The sequence below is a fragment of the Zalophus californianus genome, chromosome 7 (assembly GCF_009762305.2).
Source record: "Zalophus californianus isolate mZalCal1 chromosome 7, mZalCal1.pri.v2, whole genome shotgun sequence".
NCBI lineage: Eukaryota > Metazoa > Chordata > Mammalia > Carnivora > Otariidae > Zalophus > Zalophus californianus.
In genome coordinates this window covers 5,996,253-6,023,885 of record NC_045601.1, presented here as the reverse complement: position 1 = coordinate 6,023,885, position 27,633 = coordinate 5,996,253, and the positions used below count along the sequence as shown (strand labels likewise).

General features: G+C 38.7%; 1 protein-coding gene and 1 long non-coding RNA gene across 5 annotated transcripts in view; one reads left to right on the top strand and one right to left on the bottom strand.

Annotated features, from left to right (window-relative positions):
- The window catches only part of PACRG (parkin coregulated), a 512,890-nt gene that overhangs the window by 195,861 nt on the left and 289,396 nt on the right, over positions 1–27,633 (top strand). The gene's annotated exons all lie outside the window — the stretch shown is intronic.
- LOC113926203 lies at positions 10,898–12,178 on the bottom strand. Its single transcript, XR_003521228.2, has 3 exons — positions 12,048–12,178; positions 11,454–11,533; positions 10,898–11,008 (listed from the first exon to the last, which is right to left on the bottom strand). It is a non-coding gene; the product is annotated as an uncharacterized LOC113926203 (long non-coding RNA).

Here is a 27,633-nt window from a genome sequence, read left to right as displayed (position 1 = left end):
GACTCTGAGAAACAAACTGAGGGTTCTAGAGGGGAGGGGGGTGGGGGGATGTGTACCAGCCTGGTGATGGGTATTAAGGAGGGCACGTACTGCATGGAGCACTGGGTGTTATACAAAAACAATGAATCATGGAACACTACGTCAAAAACTAATGATGTATGGTGACTGATATAACATAACATAACATAACATAACATAACATAACATAACATAACATAACATAACATAAAAAGAGAGACCCCTCTGGCTGCTGTGTTAAGAAGAGATATAGGGGAACAAGGGTCGAGAAAGGGAGGTCAGTTGGGAGGTAGACACATGAACACAGGAGAAACATAATGCTGGCTTAGACCAGCGCCGGAATGGGGCAGATGGTGAGATGTGGTTGAGTCCTGACGTGTGGCGGCTCCAGCGGGAGGAGGGAACAGGGAACCCATGACATACGCACCTGGCCATCATTGCACACGCTCACAAGTCCTGTGTGCTTGTAACTTACCCTGTCCCCTTACACTGTCTGATCCACCTGCACACCAGGAACAGGGCCCAATAAATAAAGGAGCATTTCAGCTCTGTTGGTGGCTGTCACCCAGAACCCACTCTGTGTACTTGCTTTTGTTCTCTGCAGAGTTCTCCTTCCTTCCGGTTTCTAACCCTTTAGCCCTGTTAGTGCGTTCAACAACTGAATTTTGCGGGCTGTTTTCTGGCCTTCTGTGTCCACAGGGCAGTCCAGCAGGCTCAGGGGCCCTTGGCGCGGCCAGATTGGCAGGTACTAACGTTTGCTTCTGGAGGCTACCACTTGGCCGGCCTGTGTGAGGGTGGGCCAAGGATTGAGAAAACCAGAGGGGACAGCCAGCCAAAGAGTTGGGCCAAAAATGGGCATTAAGGCTTCAGGCTAAGAAGCTGAGAAGAAAATGATACAATCAGGAAGTGAGAGCCAGTTAGGGAAAGAAGCAAGTTCAGGAGCAAGTTCTACGAACAAAGCTGAAGTGCAGGGGCTGGCCGGCATTGCCTAGTGCATGGAGGCAGGGAGAGGTGGCAGGTCAGCCTGCCTTAAAGCCTGACCCATTCCTGCATATCAGATCTTATCATCAAATTTATCTTATCCTTGTTCATGATCCCAAGGACTAGGTTTAGAACACACAGCATCCTTGTGAATTTTTCAGGACAATTTTGGTCCCTAGTGGCAGACTCCCAACTCAACTGCCTAAACAAGAAAAAAGAATTTATTGATTAACATAACTAAAAAGTTCAGGGATGATATTGCTTCAGCTTGGCTGGTTCCAGAGACACAAACAATGCCATGAACCCCTGGTCTCTTTTTCCATTGTTCAGGTGTATTTTCCTTGGTGTAGGCTTCATTCTCAGGTAGCTTAGCAACACCATTAGGAAGGTGATTTCTCTTTTTCAAGAGTTAAAGCCAAAATTTAGGATGCATCACATTAGCCTGGTTTAGGCGATATGCCCATGCCAGAATCCTTTACTACGGCCTAGGGAGATAGAATACTTTTTTGGACAAGTGAGGACTTACTGTTTGAATTTTTGTCATCCCTCGGAAACCTGTGAATTTATTCACGATGCAAGGAAGTTGCAGTGTTTCCACTGGGGGTCAGTGGGAAAGCTCTCAGGACCTTCTCGATATATGCCATCCCTGTCACATTCATGGTGTCAGTGCTCGCCAAGAGCATGTTGGATTTTTAAGATTCTTAAGTAAACCTTCTAAGGGAAGAATGAAATTACCCCAAATCCTGATTGCCTCATTACAAGTAAAGTATCCAGCTGCACACATCCATGACTGCAAGTGAGGCTGACCTTGTAATTAAACACAGCCTAGAGTTTCTATGATTATATCTGTATCCACGACTCCAGAGCAGCAAATCCTTTTATCTTCCTGCATCCTGGCCTCTTTCATCCAGTGGTTGGTTGCATGGGCACCTTGAACACCTCTCTTCTAGCACCAAACTCTCCATCTTCTCCTTTTCCTTCATCACTGCTGACTCTGCCACCCCCACTCCACATCTGACCGTCTTCTCATTCCCCCATTTTGGTTGGTAGCACTCCCTCTGCCCCGTCACCCAAGACTTAGTCTGAGTCAACCTAAGTGACCACCTTCTCCCTCACTGTCCCCATTTCTATTTGCTTCCCTGGGTCCCTGCCCTTAGTCTAATGCCCTTCCAATCAGACCTAAACCTAAGCTGAGAGCCTGACTGCAAATGCTCTTAAAATATTTAAGTGACTCTCCTTTCTTACAAGTCAAAGCCCAAGTTCCTTCATGCACCCAAGGCTCTCTGTGCACCAGCCCTTGCCTACCCTCAGTCTTGTCTCCCACTGGGTCCCCTGAGCACCTTTTAGTGCTCCAACCATACATTTCTTGCAGTTCCTGAACCAAAGTGATCTGCACCTTTGCTTATAGTTCTGTTCATCCTTGAATTCCCTTTCTTCTTCCATGTGTAGGATCAACACCTTCCCATTCTGCTCAGGCTCAGGCCCGGTGGCCCTCTTCTATGAACTCTTTTCTGGCCATACTCTCTTGAACGTTCTGTCTCCTGTGGGCCACACCTCACCCTGGGCCCATTCTCTCCAGCCTCTGCAAAATGTTAGTGATTTTATGCATCTCCATGTGCAGCTCCCCTTAGCAAGGTATAAGGCCCCTTGAAGGCAGAGACCGTGATTTACTCATGTTTATACATACCCCAGTGGCTAACATACCTGAGCATTTAATAAATATTTTAAGGTGAAGGGATGAGTGAGTATATTTTTCTGAGGAAGTTGTTGATGTCAATCTTTCCTCTGAAAGTGTGGCTAACAGGGTTGGGCGTTATAGTAAATATTTGTGCCAGGAGGCAAAGGACAGTCACTGTGGGGACAAGGTGGACAGCGACACCTACACCGAATTCCTGGCCATGAACATGCCCACGCTCAGGATCATTTTGAAAGTGAAATTGCCTTCAGTGGGCCCTGTTTGCCTTGGCTCATAAATAAGGGGCTTTTGTGAGAAGACCTCTAGGGTCCCTCTGAGGGCTAATGTTCTTTGTTTATAGAGCTGTGTTCGTTTTTGTGACACCAGTTTGCTACAATAAAATGAAGATGTCTTTGGGAGTATTGGGTAAAAGTCAAATTGGGGGAAAACAGTCATGGAAAGAAAGGCAGCTTTTCTGTAATGAATTGTTTATAAAAACCATGGAGATATATATTTGGGCAGGTGAAGATAGCTTGAAAGATCACATTTGTTTAGAGAATGTAGTTTTTAAGGACTAAGTCTATGTAACAAAAGATTCTCCAAGAGGTAATTATATCAGTTATTAAAAGATGTTTATGTCTTGGGTGTGCAAATATCAAAGTGTGGAATTTCTAATCTCTCATTATATGATCCAACAATTGTAAGGTGCCAGTGAGATTCTCAGGGATCACAAATGTATTATGTGAAATTTTTGGCTCAAAGTAATATGAACATAGTGACATGGAATAAAACAAAAATACTTAAAATTAACATTTAAATGTGTATGCATAAATGTATGTATAGACAGCTATTCATATATGTAAATAATATATACATATATCTTTTTGTGGCCCTTCAACAATTTTTACTGGCCTTGAAATTCACCAATCCCAGGAGTGTGCTCAATATTGGAGAACTCTGTCCAGACCTGCATATTTTCAGCGTTTTTATTTTCCAACACTATTTCATTGCAGTTGTAATGTCAGTTGTAACATGAGTTGAAACTATGTACACTGTCACCTTTATAGCACTACTTCAACCTACGTAATAATTCCCTTGGGGAAAAGACTCTTGTCCTACATTATCTTGGTCAACCCATCGAGACTAGTGCTATATCTTGCCAGGGGGAGCTGGAACTCCATAAATATTTAGTCAATGAATTGTTGGAAAATGAATAAGTAAACAAAACAGAAATTTACTAGCAGACTGGTAATTTTGGAACACAAGACAGTGAAAGCAGGAGCAGAGATGTTTTTATGGTGGTTAAAATCCTGGACTGTAGAATCAGGCGTGATTTCACATCCCAGCTCTGCCATTTACAAGCTAAATAAGATTAAGCAAATGACTTAATCTCATTAAAGCTCAGTTTTCTTATCTATGAAACAAATGAGTTTCTCTGAAGGTAAAATGAGATAATGCTTAGCAAAATTTTCAGCACACGGTAAACTCTGATTACTTTTAGCTATTTTTATGAAAAGTAATCATCACAAAAATATCACATTAGTGAAATCATATAGACCTCTTTTTTTTTGTTAATCCGTGGCATTTGCACTGAAAGATATGGATTTAGGAACGGCTTCAGTGAGAAAACAAAAGATCTAAATTCCCAAGGGGAACACTCCAGAGCAGTGGGTAGCCAAAGAAGGGTGAAAGAAAGGGTTTGGAGCCATCAACAGATTTTCTGGACATCTGAGGATTCCAAGGCAGGTTGGTTGCATGGAGCTTTTGACTTGGATTTGAATGCATTAGGACAAGACTGAGCTCTTGGAAGAGGGAAACCATGGTCAATGTCGTATGTAGAAAAGTAACTTGGCCATGTGCACTAAGGAATAAGTGAAGAGAAGGCAGTTTTTCAAGCAAGGTCTTGAGCTAAGATTAGGAAGTTACCCACCGAGTGACCAATGGAGTTAGAATTATGGGTTTAGAAATTGAAAAATGACAGGAATTGATGTTTGAGGAGGTGACACTGTCACAGGGGGGTTCCTTCTGGGAAATTCTCCAAGTAGTTGGAACACATTTGAATTTAAATAGCTCACTTTGTACTGTAATTATTTATCTGTTGTTGCTTTCCTCTCTAGAGAGTGTGGTAGGACACAGGAACTATTAAGCTGTGATTTGGAAGTGTGCCCAGTGGGGCTGGGGTATGAAGATGAAAGTGCTCCAAGGACTCACAGTTGGGGTGGAGTAGGGTGAAGGGCAGATACAGAAACAAATGGTTGCATCAGTGATTACACTTTATCCTTATGCGGAGCCAAGAAATTTTGTTGAAGTGTGGTCATAGTATGAGTATAACTGCATTTGGAAATACCTCCCTGATAACATCATAGAAGATGAATAGGAAAATACTGATGGCAGAGAGACCAGAAAGTAAGTTATTAAGGTCTTCAGGTCAGAGTTAAGGAATGCCTGTACTAAAGATTCTGGTGGGGGAAAAGAGAGCAAGGAATGGATGATAGTGATGCGTTGAAAGGTGGAATCCATAACAGGCAATGACAGATCTGGATTCAAATAATATTTAAGTTTAGTAGAGGGAAGAGAAGGAATTTATACCCACTGACCTCTTCTTTTTACCTTCTGAAGTAGAAAGCAAAGACGTTTCCTGAGAATAAGGAAGCGAAGATGGATTCGTGGGCTCCAGGGTGGGGAAAAGGTGTGGGATGGGAGTGGGGGGAACACATCTGAACCACATAAAAGAAATGCTATGTAGCTCTGACATGCAGATTTTCACGGTTTCCCTTGCTGCCAGGGCTTAAGACAGAAGCAAGTTTGGTTGATCCAGGTTTGGGGATTTGCAGAGAATGTGAGAGAAGGCTCTGCCTGGCTAAGCAGATGTTCAGCATTTGTTGGATGAGTAAGTGCACAGTTGAGCACCACAGAAAAGGAGTTTATTAGGGATATCATAGAAGAAAATAAAAGTCTGGAAACAAGTAATTCATCTTGTTTCCTAAGACATCTCTTATTTGGGAAAGTCTTCTGTGACCCCAAGTAGGTCCAGTAGCACATTATATCTCAATGGCTCCAGTTATCTTTGCAGCATTCTGCTTCGTATAATCAATAACAGGTTGTTCATGGCTGTTCATGTGATGTCTACTTCCCCACTAGCCTGTCGTCTCTGTTTTGTTGATCATTACATCCTAAATGCTGACACACTGAGAATATAATAAATCTGTAGTGCTCAATACATATTTTAACTGACAGAATGACGTTTTTAAATATTTTGTTGCTTGGTGGTGTCTTGTAAGGTTTTGTGAGTTTGCTTTAGTTAGGAAGAAGACTAATAAATTAAATTACAAGTGGTTCTTTATTGGAATATAGGTTCTTCTGGCTCATAGCAGCAGGAATTTGTGTATTTACTTCGGAATTGCATGGAAATCTCATAGTGTTTAGATGTACAAATGAATCTATCTGAAACTAGCTTCTGGGCGCCTGGGTGGCTCAGTTGGTTAAGCAAGTGAGACACTAATAGAAGTACATTAACTAATTTTATTCATTTGAATAATATGTGGTATATTCCAATCTTATGAACTTCAAAGAAAATCTATTTATTACTGAGAGCTAGTCAGGCGTTCAAGACGGAAAGCCAGGAGTCAGCCTTGGTTTCTCTCTTTCCCTTACCCGCAAGCCGTTAGTGTTGGTATTTAGTCTCCATTGGTATTTAGTCTCTCCAAATCTATCTTGGACCCATCCACTTCTCTCTAAATCCATTGCCACCATCACCTCTTGCCTTGAACCCTGCGGCTGACCCCATTTGTCCCTCTACTTCCTCTCTTGCCACCCGTCCCCCATCCAGTATCTCCAAGAAGCAAAAGCGAGCTTAAAATGTCAGTCAGATCATGTCACTCCACTGCAGTGACTTTCCATCATACTTATTTTAAAAATCAAACTCTTTACCTTTCTCTTGCTCAATAAGTTCTGTCCACTCTGGAGTCCTTTCTATTTGTTGAAAACTCTCAGCCAGGGGCGCCTGGGTGGCTCAGTGGTCGGCTCAGGTCATGATCCTGGGGTCCTGGGATCGAGCCCCACGTGGGGCTCCCTGCTTAGGGAGCCTGTCTCTCCCTCTGGCCCTCCCCCATCCCTTGTGCTCTCTCTCTCTTGCTCTCTCCCAAAGAAACAAATAAAAATTAAAACAACAACAACAACAAAAACCTCTTAGCCGTTTCCTGTGTGAAGGCCTGGGGACCTCTACAATGCTTTTCCCTCTGCGTAGAATGGCTGGCTCTTTCCCACTATATAGACCTCAGCTTAAATGTCACCCCCTCCAAGAGGTCTTTCCTGACTCCTCTTTTTATAGTTGTTGGCATCTCCCTCCCCACATTATAATCTCAGCTGCAATTTATTATGGTAAATGCTATGAATGAAGCAAAAGTGTGTCTCTGTTAGGGTGTTTATCAGAAATGGCCATTTTTGTCTGCCTGCCTGTTTCAGGTGTCCCTGAAAGAAAGTAAGTTTTCTGAGGGCAGGAAGCATGCCTGTGTTTTAAGCCCTGACTCACAGCCCAGCACCGTGTATGCACACAGCATCAGTGCATTAATGAATGAATGGTCACATGAAAGGTGCCAGTAAGCTTGTTATGTTACGTGCCTAACGTATTTACATAGAAGTAGCTGGATGTGAGGTCCGACAATGGCCATTTAAATTAAATTTTCAAACTCTGTATGTAGCCATGCCATGCAAACAGTTCCTTCTTATGTGAATTAGATTTTTGATGAAGAGGGCCTCAATTTCTCATCTGAAAGAAAAGAAATGAGAGCAGTTGATCCCTAAGTTCTCTTCCTGCTCTGAGACCCTCAGCCGTTTTGGAGCTATCCCCCAGGTTGTGCAGATGCCCCCTACCCCAGAAGCCGCTGCAAACACCACATGGGGCTAAGGAATGTCTTTCTGAATGAATACATGAGCACAGTTGGAGTAGACTATCGGCGGGGCGGGGGAGAGTACATTGGTATTTCCAGTTCCTATTTGGGGCACAAACTTAAGGTTCCACGGAGCAGGTTACCCTGTAGCAGGCTGACAGTATTAAACCTGCTGTAGCTCACTGCTCCCCATTGTCTCATTAGCAAGAATCTCAACTGCCATCGAAGAAACCAGCTGCTTTCCTAGGTAGCAACAAGTACACGGATGTTTATATAGTTTTGCTCCCCTTGCTTCCCCCCTCACTTTCATCCCTAGCCACTTCACCCAAGGAGAATCATGCCAAATAAATATCAGATTAAGAAAATGCGTCTCAAAGAAAAGAAAAGAAAAGAAAAGAAAATGCTTCTCATTAGTTGTCTGTTCAAAACAACTTTGTAAGCAATCTGGGAGCATCCAGCAGTATCTTTTCCCAGACTTTTATCTCTCAAAAGTTGTTGAAAGAGCTAAATTAAAGTTCCTATCATTAATCCTTGTTCTGAACACTGTAAATCAAAGGAATGAAATACTTCTCCTCACAATTGAGATCCCAAACACGTAAAAATTACAACATAAAGCAAAATTTAATACTGGCATTGCCCCTGTCACCTAAGCCATATATTCTTTGACTGAAGTAACCAACAAGAGGGCATGGGTGTGCTGTAATTCAACATTGTTTCAAAGTCTGTGGGTTTGGTAAATACATTTAATTTTTAATATTTCCATAAGTAAAAGCGAGTTTGGGTAAAGATGCGGACGTCATTCTTACTTGACTCTTAAAGCTGTGGTGGTTTTGATCCCGTCTCCACAACTATTTGCAATTTTGCTTCATAATGACAGCTTCCCTAACATAAATTCAGGTTGTAAAGACTGAACTTCCCTCACTGTCACGGAGCGTTCCTGGGGAAGGCTTTTTATTTGCAAGTTGCACTTGATGCGAGTTTTAGAGAGGCGAGGTGGGCAGATAAAGAACTGAACAAGGAGGAACAGTGGCAAAATCCTGGCTGGGGCCGTGATGTTGGTTTGTGGAGCCTCCTGTCACCTTCCCATCTGCGCTGCAGTTCTGCCCTTTTCGAAATGTGGGTTATGGGCCATACTGTCAATCCCTGTAACCTGTGAAGCCACTCATTATAGACGAAGAGCCAGCAGTGATCAAATGTGCCTGCCTCACACCAACCACAGCAGAGTCATGAGGATCTGTGAGTGAGCATCTGTGGACTCGCCCAAATGCCATGGGAGAAACCAGTGTCTGAGCACAAAGAATTTATACACGGCATAAAAGAGAAGCCACTAAAATGCCGCAGCCTCAAGTTTCCTTGCCATCACCTTTCTTGGGATTGTAGATTCACGGAAGCCATGCCTCCTTCTCCGGAATTGTACCCTGAATTTCAGAAGTGCACATAAACAGGGTCAGTATTTTACTAGAAAATGTAAAAGAAAAGCAACCTCTCTGCAAAGTAAATTTTACTGGATGAAGTTTTTAATATTACCAAACCACAAACGATTATTCTTTTCCATACAATTATCACTAGGGGCTAGGGATGGGGGAGGAGCGAATGCCTCTGTTACCAAGCCCCACTCTGTCCCCGTTTTCATTAAGTCAAAGACAAGCTCTCCCGTTGCTCTGAATGTCCCTGCATCTCCGAGGCTCCTGTGAAGGGAACCTGCCGTGTATTCATGCTGCCTTTCTTCTCTCCCTTCCCATGTCTTTGTCTCCACTGTCACCAGAGGGCTCATGGTTCTTTCAAGGGACAGATCTATATTCCTCTCACTCAGCGGCCGCGTAGTGTCCCCACATGTGGGGACAGGCCAGGATGCAGAGGGCGGAAAGATGGGCCAGAACCTGAAAACCAGCATCTAGTTCCAGTTCTCTCATTGGTTTTAAGATTTTTACGAGTCTCAAATTTTCAAAACTCAGATTTCCTCATCTAAAAAAGATGAAGAAACCGGATCAGGGTGATCTTTGAGGTCATTTCTAGCCCTGCAGGGATTCGTTGTAAAATAACGTGTCCTCAGCCTCCTATGCAGCAGTTGAGTGAAGTTTCTTAAGGCCATTTATTCCTTTACCCCCTGACTTGTGCTGGGGGTGTCTTATAAGGTTTTGTGAGTTTGTGACTTGTGCTGGAGGAGAGTCTTCAAGATTGCCCACTTCCAGTCAAGTCTGCTCCACCTTTTCTTCCGGAATTCACTTCCTTCGCTGGCTACTTACCATGATCAAATCTGTGAGAGTCCACTACGATCTAAGTAAGCGGCACCCTCTCTGTTAACACCAGCATGGAATCATGTGTCCTTGCAACTGCATTGACCCGCTGTATCTCCATTATAAATCATGCACTGAACAGATTGCTTCGGTCCACCCCCTGCACCTGCAGAAGATTGGGCTTATCAAACCTGCTAGCTCTACCCTCTGATACCACCTGGACAGCATCCATTGAAGTTAAAGTATGAAATTCTCCTGGCTTGAAAGGTGAGGAGATTTCATAACACAGCTGCTGAGTCCAGCTATCTCAAGGCCAGGTGTACCTTCTAGAGATTCTAGATAGTGATCGTACAGAAAGCTGGGGAATTACCTACTCAATATTTGAATGGTCTTCTGTACCCAGCACACTAATGAAAACCATGTGCTCTGACACTGGAGAATCCTGAAATCCTAATAGTTGCCATCATGATTTTTTGTATTTAAATGCTTATTGTGGCATTTAGGAATCCCAAGTGTTTATTAACAGAAGACAGCTTTTTATAAATCTGATCCTTTTATGTTTAATCCACCATGTCATATTCATGCAGAAACTTAATTCAGGAATAAGAAATAGGTTGGAAGGGTCGCCTGGTAGGGAGAAACTTATTTTAAACCTATACCATTGACACAGAGGAAAAAAAAAATCTAGAACATAGACAACTGAGCACTGTTCCGAGTGGGGTCCAGCCCCAGTCCTGGTATTAGTGCTGACCCATCATGAGACAGCAGACAGACCATGCCTCTCTCTGGCTTTAGTCCATTGTTGCAAGATTAGTAAAAGGGGATCTGCCCTAAATAGTTCACATTATTGTCTCAATGTGAAACTCAAGTGAGAAAATGGATGTGGAATTTCTCTGTGAGTGTGATGCATTCTTTTTCCCTCACCCATCTCGTGCGTGGTGACTCTTGTTTTAATGGCAGCCATTGTTTACAGGACCCACTCTCCTCACTCTCCACCCTTGCACTGAATATCAGGTTCATGACGCCTACTACTGTTTTGTAGCGAGCCAGGCAATTCTTTTATTTGAAATGTTATGTCATGTCATCTTTAAAGTTGTTAGTTTTCCTTCTTAAGATTCTCTTCTGAGTTCTTCCCCCTGGATCAGATATTCCAGTATTATCTACTTTTTTTCAGGTGTCACTCAGAATATTTATGATGCAATAAGCCACTGTTTCAATAGAGACAAAGAAGAAGGTATTAGAAAGTCATCCGTAACACTGCTTTTTACAAAACATCAAAAATGACTTGCTTGTGTTTGTATGAGTGTGTGTGTGTACAAAATGATGCATCTTTTGAAGAACAGAAAAATAACTGTGCAAGTCCCATTATTTAGGCAGAGGGGATGAAATGAAAAGGGTTTCCAGTCAGGAGAGAATTATAGGTTTCGTAAAGAAAGAAAGGGAAACAATCCCAAAAGCTACAGATTTACTCAAGTTATTGAAATATCCCTTAGTGATTATTTTCTAAATTTGCTCTCAATCAGTTATCTTTTTTCTTTTGAAATATTAGAAGACAGTTTTGGAGAATTTGCTGCAAGCAAAATCATAGTTATAAAATAGTTTAAAACTGTGAAATGGTTTTAAATTTTAAAAATATAGGCTTTACAGACTTACCAAAGCTTAAATCAAAAGAGAATGTTGCAACCATCATTTCTCACTGAAAATGTAGGGTGGGGTGCCACCATATGTTATCTCTATAATGGAACATAAGGGGTACAGTGGTATAATTAATAGCAAGCCATTTTTACTTTCAAAATTTCAAAAAAGAATATGTTGAAAATATATATTTTCTTACAAGAATTCAAAATATAATGCCAAAATAAATTTGACATTGAAAAATATAGCAACCTATCCATGTTATCCTACTTTAAGAAAATCAATATACAAAATTTTAGACTTGAAAATCAATATTACGGTTATCACAAACAGATTCTTTGCTTTTGTTTCCTTACTGAATTTTTAAAATTGTGAGCTCACCTCCTTCATTTACAATGATTCATTTTGTAACCAATTTTCTTCTGACATATGGTATCTATCCATTATACACCACTGAAAATATAGCATAGTTTCTATGAACTCTTTGAGCTTCATTAAATACAAGTATTAGTTGTTATACAGAATTTTCTGGTTTGTTCCTGTTTCCTATTGACATGCCTTCTACTTCCTCCAATAATAATGATGGTGATATCAATAATAGCCAATACTTACGTAATGCTCAGTATATTTCTCAGAACCTTATGTTTAATCCTCAGAACAGCCTTATGAGGTAGATATTGTCACCTCCTATCTTAGAGAGATGAAGTCAGTTGTCCATCTTGTAAGTAGGTGAGTGGCACTTGTGGGACTTGAAACTGCCCATCACCCCCAGAGTCCATGTCCCAAGTCACTCCCGTTGGTGAGGGCTCCATAGCAACAGCTAGATTGCCCTGGCTTGCTGTGACTGAGTCTTACAGAAATGAGCTCTCTGGCACTCAAAATCTGTTTTCTGCCTTTTGCTGAAAACTTCGAGAAAATCAGTGGATGTGGTGGAATTTCGAGTGCATTACTATAGCAATCTGAGTTGACTTTGTTGTGATTTTGTGTCCTACCTGGAGGATGCCTGGTACTGTGTCCAGATAGTCAGTCTGCTGGTTAAGAAGCTGAAAATACATATTTGGGAGCCATGAGCCAACAGATGGTAACTCAGGCTATGGGAGGCACCCGGTCACCTTCATGTAAATTGCTACCATGATCTAAGCTTAATTATCTTAATAATAGTTAAAACGTGCTATTGTAAACATAAATATGCCCTGATATATAACAAATGAATGGTATGTATTACATGCCTTAAAATACAAGGTGATATTGTGATAAGTACAATGGGGCTACACAAGAAAATTCATCATCTGGTTTTTACCCAAATTCATTTGTACAGGATATCTGTTCTTTATGCTTTGTTTCATACTTTAAATGCAATAAAGTGTTTACAAAGCATAAAGTACTTTACTCATTTTTCATGTTTTACTTCAGCTTTTCCATTTATTCTTTTTGCTCTCTAAACCACTTTTCACTGAAGATAAGCGTGCTGACATACGGCATAATTCTTCATTTTTTTCTGTTACTCAATTCTGCTCACAATTTTTGTATACTAAAAATCAGTTTTTTTAGTTTATTCTTCATAATCACCTCAACATTTTTTTGTTATTGACTTAGTTCTGTTTTTAGGAACAGTTGGATCTAAAACAAAGAATTTAATTCAAATAAGATCTTCTTCCTTCCTTCCTTCCTTCCGTCCACAAATATTATTACTCCCATACTGAGTGCTGTGCTGTGAATACAAAGCTGCAGTCCCACATGAAGTGGGAACACAGTATGTTATGAAAACAGAGTGGGACAGGAGGCTGCACAGGGCTGGGTTTCTGAGACAGGATTTGAAGCATGGAGGTGTGCAGGAAGCCACGGCCGCACAGGGAGGCTGAGCAGAGAGAGAAGGTATAACGATGAAAGAGAGCTAGTGTGTATTTGAGAAATCCTGAGCGCATGAGGCAGTGGGCAATTCACTGTAGTGAGAAATGGCAGCAAGAGGCATAAGATAAGATTAGGAGGAATGATTGCTTCCAAAAGATGAAAGGCAGTGTGTACCATGTTTAATATTTAAATTATACTCTGAAGGTCTAAAAGTCCAGTAGAGATTTTTATGTAGAAGAGGAAAACTGTTTTGTGTTTTAACAAAATAACCTTGGGAACAATTGTAAGGATGAACTGCAGTTGAGTGGTGCTGGAAGGTGTGAATGGGTCTAGCCATAATGAGAACAGAATAAAATAGTTGTACTGTGGGTGGAAAGATGAGAAGAGTTTGAGAGATATTTTTAAGTAGAGTTGATAGGACTTTATAACTGATCAGGGTTGAGTAAGTAAGAGAGGTAGTTGAAAATAGCTCTCAGTTTTCCAGATTAAAGGACTTGGTAGATGGTGCTGTCATTAACTATTGTGAGAGTCATAGGAAAAAGAGAATGTTGAGCACAAAGATAATTCAGGTTTAAAAATATTGAGATCGAACAGTGTTAAGGTATCCAGGTTAAGATATTAGGTAAAAAATGGTAATAAAACGCTGGAGGTGAGAAAAAGAACTTAAAGCCAGATTTGTAGACATGAGAACCACTGGCATTTTAGTCTGCTCAGGCCACTATGGCAAATGACCACAGACAGGGTAGTTTAAACAACAAACATTTATTTCTCAGAGTTCAGGGGACTAGGAGGTCCAAGATCAGGGTGCCAGCAGATTTGGTGTCTGGTAAGGGCCTTCTTCCTGCCTTTCAGAAGGCTGCCTTTTTGCTGTGTCTTCATGTGATAGAGAGCAGAGAGAGGAGAAAGAGGAAGCAAGTTCTTGGGTCTCTACCTGTAAAGCCCTAATCTCATCATGAGGGCTCTACCCTCAAGGCCTAATTACCTCCCAAAGGCTCACCTCAGATACCATCACACTGGGGTTGGGAGCTCAGCATATAAATTTTGGGAAGACACACACATTCCATTCATGACAATTGGCATGTAGGTGTTAACTGAAACCTCAGGCAATTCGCTGGCTTCTTGGGAAAGAGTGTGAATAAGATGATAGGACCAATGATTAGATCTTGAGGACAGCCAAAACTTCAAATGCAGAACAAGGAGAAGGAGCAATTGATATAAACTGAAAAGAAGCAGTCAAGGAGGTGAAAATTAAAGATTATTTTTTAAAATAAATGTTAAGATATAAGTATTAAATACCTTAGAAAAATGAAGTATGATAGAAAATTTTAAAGTACTCCCGTTTAGGGCGCCTGGGTGGCTCAGTTGGTTAAGCGACTGCCTTCGGCTCAGGTCATGATCCTGGAGTCCTGGGATCGAGTCCCGCATCGGGCTCCCTCCTCGGCAGGGAGTCTGCTTCTCCCTCTGACCCTCTTCCCTCTCGTGTTCTCTCTCATTCTCTCTCTCTCTCAAATAAATAAATAAAATCTTTAAAAAAAAAAAAGTACTCCTGTTTAAGAAAACTCAATAAAAGAACAACTGTTCATGATTAAATACTGAAGTCATTGACAGTAAAATTTGGCATAAGGCACATATGCCTGCTTTCATTTCTATTATTTAACATTGTTTTAGAGACTAATGCTATAAGACAAGAAAGTGCAGTGTATAAATAAATAATGAAAAGAAGATAAAATTATTTTGTTATATGACTATATTATTTAAAAACAAAAATAACCCCAAGATACTCAGTTAAATACTATTAGAAATACCAAATGAATTTGGTAAGATGGATGAATATAAAATAAATACACAAAATGAAAGCACTTTTCTTTATTTCAATGACCAGCTGGAAATGAAAACAGGGAAAAATCACAAAAATAAAAAAACTACATAGTTCCTAAGAAAAATATAGCAAAAAATTTCAGGACTTAAAAAAAAAAACTATAAAAATGTATTAAACATAAATATAATAGCATTTATATTAGTAGGGTTTTTTATTATATTAATATTCAAAACTCCATGGAGCCACAGATACTTTAACTATAGATTAAAAGTTGAAGGATAGACCCAGAGAAAATATATTTGTAAACATTTGGCAAGCAAATAATGTCACCAACATAAAAATACCTTTTTCAAATTGAAAATAAAAAGGTAAATAGCACAAATAAAAATGGAGCAAAAATTTAGCCAAATAATAAATGTAAATTATTTTAAAGTTGGTATTTAGAAGTTGTTCTTCTATTAAAGAAGTGCATATTAAAAATACCAATAAGATACCATTTTCTGTCATTAATTCTACAAAATTTTTAAACATCCAGTTAATAGCCAATCTTAGCCATAGCTGGATTGATATTTACCTGGTAAGTTTAGGATGGCCATTGAAATGCTAACATTCCAGTTCATATATATTTGTGACCTTGAGCCCCTTCTTCATTCAGAACCCTATCCCATCCTTCTCTCTAGGCAGACTCTTCCAACTTCAAAATGCAGTAGTTAGAGGACAAATTCATGACACCTGATGTTCTTGAATATCCCTGCCTTGCTTGTTAGATATTTGGAATATTATCCCTGAGAAAGAGTGTAGTAAACTAGGTATTGGCTTATAATATGGGTGGGGATACAAATTGCTAAAACTTTTTTGTAGACTTATGTGACTATGTCTATTATTTTTTTAACACTTTAATCACTTTATTTTTTAATCTTATAAAAATAAAAGCACTCACATATAATGATATATGTATAAATATGTTTATAACAACATAGTTTAAATACCCGGACACTATACACTACATGAATGCCTACCAATTAAAAAATGACTGGGTGAATTATAGTATATTTATAGAGTGGAATATTTTATACCTATTTAAAGAATAGATTAGATGTATGTGTTGACCTGGAAAGATGTCCATAATGCACTGTTTTGAAATTAAAACAACCATGTGTAGAGTAATATGTACTTTTTTAAGAAAAATAAGTATGTCTCCCCATTTCTCTCTGTCTGGCTCTCTCTTATGTACACACGCACACACAGTGTAGGTATACATCTATACATATGGTGTGCGGACTAAAGCATATGGGCAAATACATTCCCAATTGTGGGAGGAATGGGTGCAAATAGATATACAGAATATTACATTTCTCTTCATACAACTGTATTTTTTATATTTATTGAATTTTATTTTTGCCCTTCCAAAAGAAAAAAGTAGGGAAAAAAAAGATCAAGAGAATGCCATTCTCTAGAGTTGAAGCAAAATGATGATTGTAGTTGAACATGACAAATTCAATGTAAGTTGTATTGTATGGTTTGGAAAAGAAAGCAATACAAATTTAGACTCACCAAATAATACCATGTTTCCTTCTATTGACCAAGTTCCTCCAGACCACTGACTTTTAACATTTTTAAGGGTGGAGAGCCCTTAGGAAAGTCAGATGAAACTCCTTTCCCAGTTAAAAGTGCATGAATTTTCAAATCCATCAATTGCATGTAACTGCTACGTTTTATGAGCCGCTGTTCTAATCTGATTTTTTTCATTAGATGGAATTGAAAATAAGTTTAAAACAAATATTCTTTGACTATGTCTTCTTTCCTCATTGTTTTTTTTTTTTTCCATTCTTTTGATAATAACCAAACTTTAGCTTCACCTGATTTCTTAGGAAGAGTATGTTTATTTTGCTTTTAAATATTTAAAACTAATTCAACCCAGTTTTGCCAGTGCAAGATTCCTTTACTCTCCTGTTAAATTTTCCACTCCAACCAAACCAGACTATGACTAATTCCCCAAACACAGTCTAAATTCTGGGAGTTGATTTCTTTGATCATCTTTGCCTCTGCTTAAAATATCCCTCTTGCTGCCCATCCCCTGGCCATCTGATTGCTGTCTCCTGAAATCCTACCCATTCTTCTAGTCCCAGCTCCAAAGCCTCCCCTTTAACTAAATTTTCCTCCAGTCCCTCAGCTGGAATGACTCTTGCTATCTTTGTGATCCACAGCTCTTTGTTTTTATTTCCATCATATTTCTTAGCACATCTATATAACATTATGGTTAATTGTATAGATGTCTTATCCCATTTCCTGGCCTATTAGGTCCTTGAGAGCAGAACTCCTATCTTGCTCATTTTAAATCTGCTATAGCACTTAGCACAGGGCCTTGCAAATAGTAGGTCCCAATAAATGTCAAATTGAATTGATTTTGAGCTGACTTCAGTGGGAACCTGAAACAGAATGCCTTTTTTGGCTTTAGGTTTTTTAATGCAATTTTGCCTCTTCTCTACAAAGATGTCTCAGTCAATCTACACAAATAGCCCATAATTTTTATTTCTAGCTTTCAAACTGTATCCTACTTCAGGTGATTCTAGTGAATGATATCTATTTATTTTTATTTTTTAAAAGATTTTATTTATTTATTTGTCAGAGAGAGAGAGTACAAGCGGGGGGAGTGGCAGAGGGAGAATTAGGCTCCCCTCTGAGGAAGGAGCCCAATGAAGGACTTGATCCCAGGACTCTGGGATCATGATTTGAGCCAAAGACAGACACTTAACTGACTGAGCCCCCCAGGCATCCCAGTGATATCTATTTATAAAAGAAGAGTGAATATTATTTTTTTCCTATTTTATTTATTTATTTGGTAGTCCTTTTTTAAATAGTGCAAATAAATTTAAATTACTTTTAAGTTTGATGTAATTTCATCTCTTAAACATTTGGAATTTTAATATAATTTTATAATTTACATGAATTTTTTTAGTTTTACTTTAAGTGAGTAGTCATTTTTTGGTGTATTCTCTTTGGATAAATAATGTGCATGGCAAAGAATACTAAAGATAGCTTAATGCAACTTTAATGTCACTTACATACTTCCTACCTATTTAACAGTAATTAGAAAGTTTACTTAAATAATATAAATTAACAGGTACTAAAATCACCCCCTACCCACCCAGAGCTTTAAAAATCTAATATTGGCGGGGTGCCTGGGTGGCTCAGATGGTTAAGCATCTGCCTTCAGCTCAGGTCATGATCCCAGAGTCCTGGGATCGAGTCCCACATCGGGCTCCTTGTTCAGCAGGGAGTCTGCTTCTCCCTCTCCCTCTGCCTCTCCCCCTGCTTGTTCTCTCTCTGTCTCTGTCACAAATGAATAAATAAAAAAAATCTAAAAAAATAAAAAATAAAAAAAATAAATAAATAAAAATCTAATATTGGCAAATAATATTCAGACCAGAAAAATAAAACTTAAAAAATTATCAGAAAATAAGAAACTGCCAAAAATTTATATTTAGAAAGAATAAAATTCTGAGAGTTTTAGAAACCTATATAATTTAATTGTGGCATTTAACAGATTAATAGATGGTCAATACAGTAACTTCTTTCATTCAGCAAATTCATAATGTTAAGAAAATTTAAGGTCTTGGGCACCTGGGTGGCTCAGTCGTTAAGCGTCTGCCATTGGCTCAGGTCATGATCCCAGGGTCCTGGGATCCAGTCCCACGTCAGGCTCTCTGCTCAGCAAGGAGTCTGCTTCTCCCTCTCCCTCTCCCTCTCCCTTGGCTGCAGCTCCCCCTGCTTGTGCTCCCTCTGTCAAATAAATGAATAAAATCTTAAAAAAAAAAAAAAAGGAAATTCAAGGTCTTTTCAATACTAGCTCTCATCAAAGTTATGTGAAACACACACACATATTTCCAGTGTGTGGCATAACTTTAATAATATTGAATACATAGTTCATCTCATTAGGCCCCAAACACGTCTATGCCTCTATTATCCAATTTCCCATTGTTTTACCTATCCCTAAAAAATAAACAGTGGAACATTTTCATTCCTCTGGCTCTTCAGCAAGGCATTTGAGATCTAATTGCTTTCTTGCCTTACATTAAGATAATATTTCAATTGGATACTGTCATGATGTTTTTCTATCAGGATCAAATAAAACAGGTTCAGACATAGATCATAAATATGGCAGAATGAAGGGAAAATAATAATACCCTGGTTATATACATTTGTTTGTTTGTTTGTTTAGAGTCTCCAAACATATTTATACATTCTTTTTTTTTTCATTTTAGAAACATCCTATGGAATAACAACAGGGAAATATTGTTTTATCTATTCAGCCTACAGATAGAAAACTAAATGCAAAAAAAATGTTCTTAGCTCACTTAAGATCTGATTTTGTCAGGTTTGCATCAGTTAAACTAAATATAGCTTTATAAGCATTGCTAAGCGTCAACTGTATGGTGGACACTAAGCCTGATATAAATAGTAGCAATATATGGTTCTGCCTTTAAAAAGCTCATTACGCATTATTTATATTATTTATTATATAGTATAATAAATCATACTACAAAAAAGAATATACTATGGCAATTGCTACAATAGGAGTACAAGTAAAGTATCATGAGGATAGAAAGCATGAAGGGGGAACAATTATTTTTAGACTGAGAAAGAATTTAGGATAAATTTCACTAAGGAGATGCATTGGCTTGGAAGCAGAGATTTAACTGAATAGAGAAGAGAAGGGATCACTACCAAAAAATGAAACACTTAGGTATAAATCTAACAGAATATGTACAAGATCTATATGAGGAAAACTACAAAACTCTGATGAACAAAATCAAAGAAGCACTACATAAATAGAGGGATATTCCATGTGCATGGATAGCAAAACTCAATGTTGTCAAGATATCAGTTCTTCCTAACTTGATCTATAGCTGCAGTACAATCCCCAATCTAAATCCTAGCAAGTTATTTTATGGATGCAACAAACTGATTCTAAAGTTTATATAGACCCAGAATAGCCAACACCGTATTGGAGGAGAGAGTTGGAGGATTGACACTACCCTGTGTCAAGACTTACTATAGTAAGCTGTAGTAATCCAGACAGTGTGAAAAGAACAGACAAACGGATCAGTGGAACAGAACACAGAGCCCAGAAATAGACCCCATAATATACTGTCCAGTGATCTTTGACAAAGGGGCGAAAGCAACACTGTGGAAGCAAAAAGAGTCCCTTTAACACAGGGTGCTGGAACAAATGGACAACCACATGCAAAAAAAAAATGAATCTAGACACAGACTTTACACTCTGTCCAAAAACTAACTCAGAATGGATCATAAGCCTACATGTAAAATACAGGAGTATAAAACTCTTACAAGATAGTATAGAAGGAAACCTAGATGACTTTGGCAATGGTGATAACTTTTTAGATATAACACCAAAGATATAATCCATGAAAGAAATAATTGATAAGCTGTACTTCATTAAAATTTAAAACTTCTACTCTGCAAACGATAATAACAAGATCATGAGGAGATAAGCCACAGACTGGGAGAAAGTATTTGCAAAAGACACATCTGATGAAGGGCCACTATCTAAAATATATAAGAACTCTTAAAACTCAACAATAAGATAATAATAAAGCACTCAATTAAAGAATGGGCCAAAGTTCTTAATAGACATCTCAGTCAAGAAGATATACAGATGGTAAATAAGCATATGAAAAGTTCCTCCACATCCTATGTCATCAGGGAAATGCAGATTGAAACAACAGTGAGATAGCACCACACACCTATTAGAATGGCCAAAATGCAAAACACTGACAACACCAAATGCTGGCAAGGATATGGAGCAATAGGAACTCTCATTCATTGCTGGTGGTACAAGATGGTACAACCACATTGGAAGACAGCTTGGCAGTTTCTTACACAACTAAATATACTCTAACCATATGATCCAGTGTTCTGAGTCCTTAGTATGTAAAGGACTTGAAATTTACATCCATACAAAAACCTGCATGTGGATGTTTATAGCAGTTTTATTTATAATTACCAAACTTGGAAGCAACCAAGATGTCCTTCAGGAGGTAAAATGGATAAATAAGCTGTAATAAATTCAGACAATGAAATATTATTTAGTACTAAAAAGAAATGAACTATCAAGAAGACATGGATGAAACTTAAATGTATATTACTAAAGCCAGTCTGAAAAGGCTACATACTATATGATTCTAACTACATGGCATTCTGGAAAATCAAAACTATGAAGACAGTAAAGGATCGGTGGTTGCTCAGGGGTGGGTGGGTGGGGTGGGATGAACAGACAGAGCACAGATGATTTTTAGGGCAATGAAAATACATGATTCTGTAATGATGACTAGATGTCATTATGCATTTGTCCAAATCCATAGAATGTATAGCAACAAGAGTGCACCATAATGTAAACTATGGTCTTTGGGTGGTTATGATATGTCAGTGTAGGTTCATCAAGTGTAAGAAACGTACCCTCTAATGAGATATGTTGATAACGGGGAAGGCTGGGCATGTGTGGGGATAGGGGAGATATGAGAAATCTTTGCGCCTGCCTCTCAATTTTGTGACGAACCTAAACCTGCTGTTTAGAAAAATAAGGTTTTCAAAGGGAAAAAGGGAGGAGGAGGTCAGTCTAGATAGAGCAGAATAGTAGCAAAGTTAAAGAAGTATATTTGAAGAATAAAGAATAGTTCCACACAGTTGGAAGCTAGGATGCTGAGTTGGAAGATGTAAGCAGTGAAGCTGGGCTCACAGATGGATCTGTACTTGGAAGGTTTTAAAGATTATGTATGTATGTATGTATGTATTTATGTATTTATTTGACAGAGAGAGACACAGCGAGAGAGGGAACACAAGCAGGGGGAGTGAGAGAGGGAGAAGCAGGCCTCCCACAGAGCAGAGAGCCCGATGTGGGGCTCAATCCCAGGACCCCAGGATCATGACCTGAGCCGAAGGCAGACGCTTAACGACTGAGCCACCCAGGCGCCCCTGCACTTGGAAGGTTTTATAATGGCTAGTGAGGAGTTTAGATTTCGTTTCCAGGGTATGAGTGACCAGATACTTAGTTGTTCTGGGAAGGGAAATGAACTGATCAGCTATTTTTTACAGAGGGTATATATAGCTATGACACAGAAAATAGATAGAAATAGGTAATCTTCAAAATGTTTATAGACTTTGATGGAGTAATCACATTTATCCAAGGGAAACAAATGAATCTACTGATAAAGCTTTAAGGATGATAGTCATTAAAATGCTGAATTGTTAGGGAAATCACTAAATAAACTGTGGCACATTCACTTAATGGAATATTAGGAAAACGTAAACTTAAAAGTTTACAAATAGTTTTTGATAATACTAGAAAATTATCAGGCTATAATAAAAAAAACTTAGAAAAGTATGAGTATTGTTTGATCATGGCTAATTTCACAAAATTATGTGTGGGAAAAATCCTAGAAGGAGATAAACCAAAATAGAATAAGTGGAAGCTCCCAAGAGTTGAGACTATTGGTAGTTTCTTTTTACATTACAGTGTCTAGTACATTTCTCTAAACGTGGTTTAGTTATGCAATGAAAAAATCAATAAACTTTTTAAAAACCCCATCGAGAATAGCCAAGTCCTTGAACCCAAAGGTGACAGCATGAAAGCAGAGGGAGAGACACTCAGATTCCAGGCAGGACATCGTTCTCATGGATGTGGATGATAAGAAAGATCTGGAGCAAAGTTGACACTTCCGCCCTGACCCCTAAGTGAGTCAGATGGTGATGTTTTCAGTCACACAGCAAATGAGGGAGAGGCAGGGTAGGAGGTTTCACATTGAACATGTTTATTTGGAGGGATCCTTAGGTTATCCAGCAGATGCATTCTCGTGGTGGTTGGAGATGAAAGCATTCAGTGCTGACAAAGATAAAGTAAATTACCACTTTCTTGTCCCAGGATGGAGATGATGAAAAGTGATTTGGTAATATGTTCATGTCCCTTCAAACCAAATATAGAAAATTCATTATGCACTTTGATCCAAAATAGACACGAAAAATCATTATTTACAAAGATGTTCATTGCAGGATGTAGCTTATAACCAAGAGAAAACAGAAAAGGGGGAAAACAAAACACCCCCCCCAAAGTAGGGGAAAGTCAAATAAGTCATGATGAATCCATTCAATGCAATATTGTGTAGCAATTAAAAACAATGTGTTAACAAAATATATTAACGAAAGAAAATACTTATGTCATTTTGTTAAAAATCATGCATTAAAATTATATACGCAGTAGGGCTTTGACCTTGTAAAATGTTATATAAATAAGACTAGACTAATCACATATCGAAGTATTAACAGTGTCTCAACTCTTGGTGGTAGTATTACAGATCCTACTCCCTTTTAACTTTTCTTTATTTTTCAGTTCTTTTCTACCAAGAACACACATTACTTTTATAACTAGAAGTTAAAAAGAAAGAAAATTAAAGGGAAAGAATGTTTCCAGAGATCAAGGCTAAATGTGGGTTTGAGAATCATCCACATATAAGTAATAGTAGAAGTCACCAGTAATCCTTAAACTCGAGACAGATTATGTTGTCTCTCTTAATAACTTCTTAGTACATAGATTTTATATAATAAACTGAAACATTCTAATGATCCAGTCATATGTTTATCAAAAGTCAATTAGAGCCTTAGGCCTTTGTCATTTTGGAATGTTCAATAGAATGAACATGGTTTTTAAAATTGATTTGATAAAGATAAAACTTGACATTAGTGTACAGTAATTCATTTTCTTACTCTTCTTCAGAAAATATGTCATGCTCAATTTTAATTTCAAGAAAATATAGAGCAAATCTACATAAAGCAAAAATAGTTTGTTTGCCCTAAGATATGTTTTGCTCACTATAATTGGGTTGTCAGAATGCGTCTGACATATGCTAATGAAACAGAGAAAGCCAAAATATAGTTTATTTGGTTACGTTAGTCCTTTTCATACTCAAACCAGCAACATTTATATAGCTCCTACTCAGATGCTGGGAATTAAAAAGTACAAAACCACATCACCCTGGCACTTAGGCAGCAGATGAAAACCACCGGTGGGGCGCCTGGGTGGCTCAGTCATTAAGCATCTGCCTTCGGCTCGGGTCATGACCCCGGAGTCCTGGGATCCAGCCCCACATTGGGCTCCCTGCTCAGCGGGAAGCCTGCTTTTCCCCTCTCCCACTCCTCCTGCTTGTGTTCCCTCTCGCTGTGCCTGTCTCTGTCAAATAAATAAATAAAATCATTAAAAAAAAAAAAGAAAACCCCACAGGCAGAAGGCAGTGAATCATTCGTTCCAGTGAGTAGTAGAATAACCTTGGAAATTTGAGGACTGTAGTGTCGGTGTGAATGCATAGTTCACGATAGGCTTCCTGGAGTAGGTGACAATCTGGCATGGATCTTGAAAGCATGACAATAGTAAAGAAAAGAAAACTTTAGATAAACTCTTTTAGATATTGTCACAATGTTCTTCAAAGTGGTCATTTCAGTTTACATCTGAATCAGGCAGGAATGAGTCTCCATTTTGCCTCATGCTGGCCAAAATGTGACACTGTCAGACTCTTAAAGAATTTTTATTTATTTGTTTTGAGAGAGAGAGAAAGAGAATGAGTGGGGGGAGGGGCAGAGGGAGAGGGAGAGAGAGAGAATCTGGAGCAAACTCCATGATGAGCCCAGAGCCCCATGCAGGACTCAATGTGTGGCTCCATCCAACGCCCCTGAGATCGTGACTTGAGCTGAAATCAAGAGTCAGATGCTTAACCAACTGAGCCACCTAGGTACCCTGACCTTGTCAGACTTTCAATCTACATTTGTCATGTTGGGCATCTTTTCTTATGTTTATTTAGCAATGTATGTTTTCTCTTCTATGAATTGCCTGTTAATATTCTCTACCCAATTTCTGTAGAGTTGTTTGTCATTTTCTTATTGATTTAAAGCAGTTCTCTATGTATCCCAGATGCTAGTTCCTTGCCAGGAGAGACTTTTCTCCTTTTCTCTTTCTTCTTGTAACCAGACTGCCTGAATCCCATACTCACTAACAGTATGTTCTTAAAGTAATTATTTAACCTCTCTGGGCTTTCATTTTCTCAGCAGTAAAATTGGCATAGTAACATACCTAGCTGATAGGGTTGTTGTGAAGATTAAATGAGCTAATATGGGAAGAACTTGGAAGTATGATCCAAGGTTGTAGTAAGTGCTAATTAAATGTGGGCTGTGGTAGTTACAGTCATTATTGTTCTCTCTCACAAAGGTAGATTGTTTCTAATTGGCCATTTCACTAAGGGTGTGGTCTGTTGGGAGTCCAGGCTTCAAGCAGGAGTCCCTGCCCCCACTTGGTGTGGACTCAAGGACTTGTCTTCTGTCTTTGTGCTATCCATAACTTAGACTCAAATTCCCAGAGTGGGAATGTCCTCTGTAGGAATATGTTCTGACCATCATAGGGCTTGCCTTTCTTTGATTCTCCATTATCCTTACTTTCTTAAAGGTTGAATATGAACAGACAGTTACATTTTTTGCAAAATTCCTATTTTAAAAAATTAAGATAGGTGTAAAATTAGGTTGTGTACTGGAGCTTTTTCTTGTTTCTTGAGGTAGGCCTGTCTAAAAAGGGGAATTATAGGCCAATATCCCCGATGAACATAGATGCAAAAATTCTCAACAAGATACTTGCAAATCAAATCCAACAGTACATTAAAAGAATTATTCACCACGATCAAGCAGGATGTATTCTTAGACTGCAAGGGTGGTTCAATATTTGTAAATCAATCAGTGTGATACACTACATAAATAAAAGAAAGGATAAGAGCCATATGATCCTCTCAATAGATGCAGAAAAAGTATTTGACAAAACACAGCATCCATTCTTGATAAAAACCCTCAACAAAGTAGGGATAGAGGGAACATACCTCAACATCATAAATAGGCCATATATGAAAGACCCAGAGCTAATATCATCCTCCATGTGGAATAACTGAGAGCTTTTCCTCTAGGGGGGTCAGGACCAAGACAGGGATAGCCACTTTCACCACTGTTATTTAACATAGTACTAAAAGTCCTAGTTTCAGCAATCAAACAACAAAAGGAAATCAAAGGCATCCAGAGAGGCAAGGCAGAAGTTAGACTTTCACTCTTCACAGATGATATGATACTCTATGCAGAAAATCCAAAAGACTCCACCAAAAAATTACCAGAATTGATACACAAATTCAGTAAAGTCACAGGATACAAAATCAATGTACAGAAATCTGTTGCATTTGTATACACCAATGATGAAGCAGCAGAAAGAGAAATCAAGGAATCGATCCCATTTGCAATTGCACCAAAACCTGTAAGATAGCTAGGCATAACCCTAACCAAAGAGGTCAAAGATCTGTATGCTGAAACTACAGAACACTTATGAAAGAAATTGAAGCTAACACAAAGAAATGGAAAAAACATTTAATCGTCATGGATTGCAAGAACAAATATTGTTAAAATGTTCATACTACCCAAACCAATCTATACATTCAATGCAACCCCTATCAAAACATACCACCAGCATTTTTCACAGAGCTAGAAGAAACAATCCTAAAATTTGTATGGAACCACAAAAGACCCTGAATAACCAAAGCAATCTTGGAAAAAGAGAAGCAAGCAGGCTCATAATTCTGGACTTCAAGCTGTATTACAAAGCTGTAGTGATCAAGACAGTATGGTACTGGCACAAAAACAGACACAGAGATCAACTGAACAGAACAGAGAGCCCAGAAATGGACCCACAACTATATGGTCAACTAATCTTCAACAAAGCAGAAAAGAATATCCAATAGAAAAAAGATAGTCTCTTCAACAAATGGTGTTGGGAAAACTGGACAGCAATATGCAGAAGAATGAAACGACCACTTTTTTATGCGATGCACAAAAATAAATTCAAAATGGATGAAAGACCTAAATGTGAGACAGGAAACCATCAAAGTCCTAGAGGAGAACACAGGCAGCAATCTTTTTGACATTGGCCATAGCAACTTCTTACCAAACATGTCTCCACAGGCAAGGGAAACAAGCAAAAATGAACTATAGGGACTTCATCAAGATAAAAATCTTCTGCACTGTGAAGGAAACAATAAACAAAACTAAAAAGCAGCCTACAAAATGGAAAAAGATATTTGCAAATGACATATCTTATAAAGAGTTCATGTCCAAAATCTATAAAGAACTTATCAAACTCAACACCTGAAAAACAAATAATCCAGTTAAGAAATGGGCAAAAAACATGAATAGACATTTTTCCAAAGAAGACATACAAATGGCTAACAGACACATGAAAAGATGCTCAACATCACTCATCATCAGGGAAACACAAATCAAAACTACAATGAGATATGATCCTCATACATGTCAGAATGGCTGAAATTAACAACCCAGGAAACAACAGATGTTGGTGAGGATGAGGAGAAAGGGGAACCTTCTTACACCGTTGGTAGGAGTGCAAACTGGTGCAGCCGCTCTGGAAAACATTATGGAGGT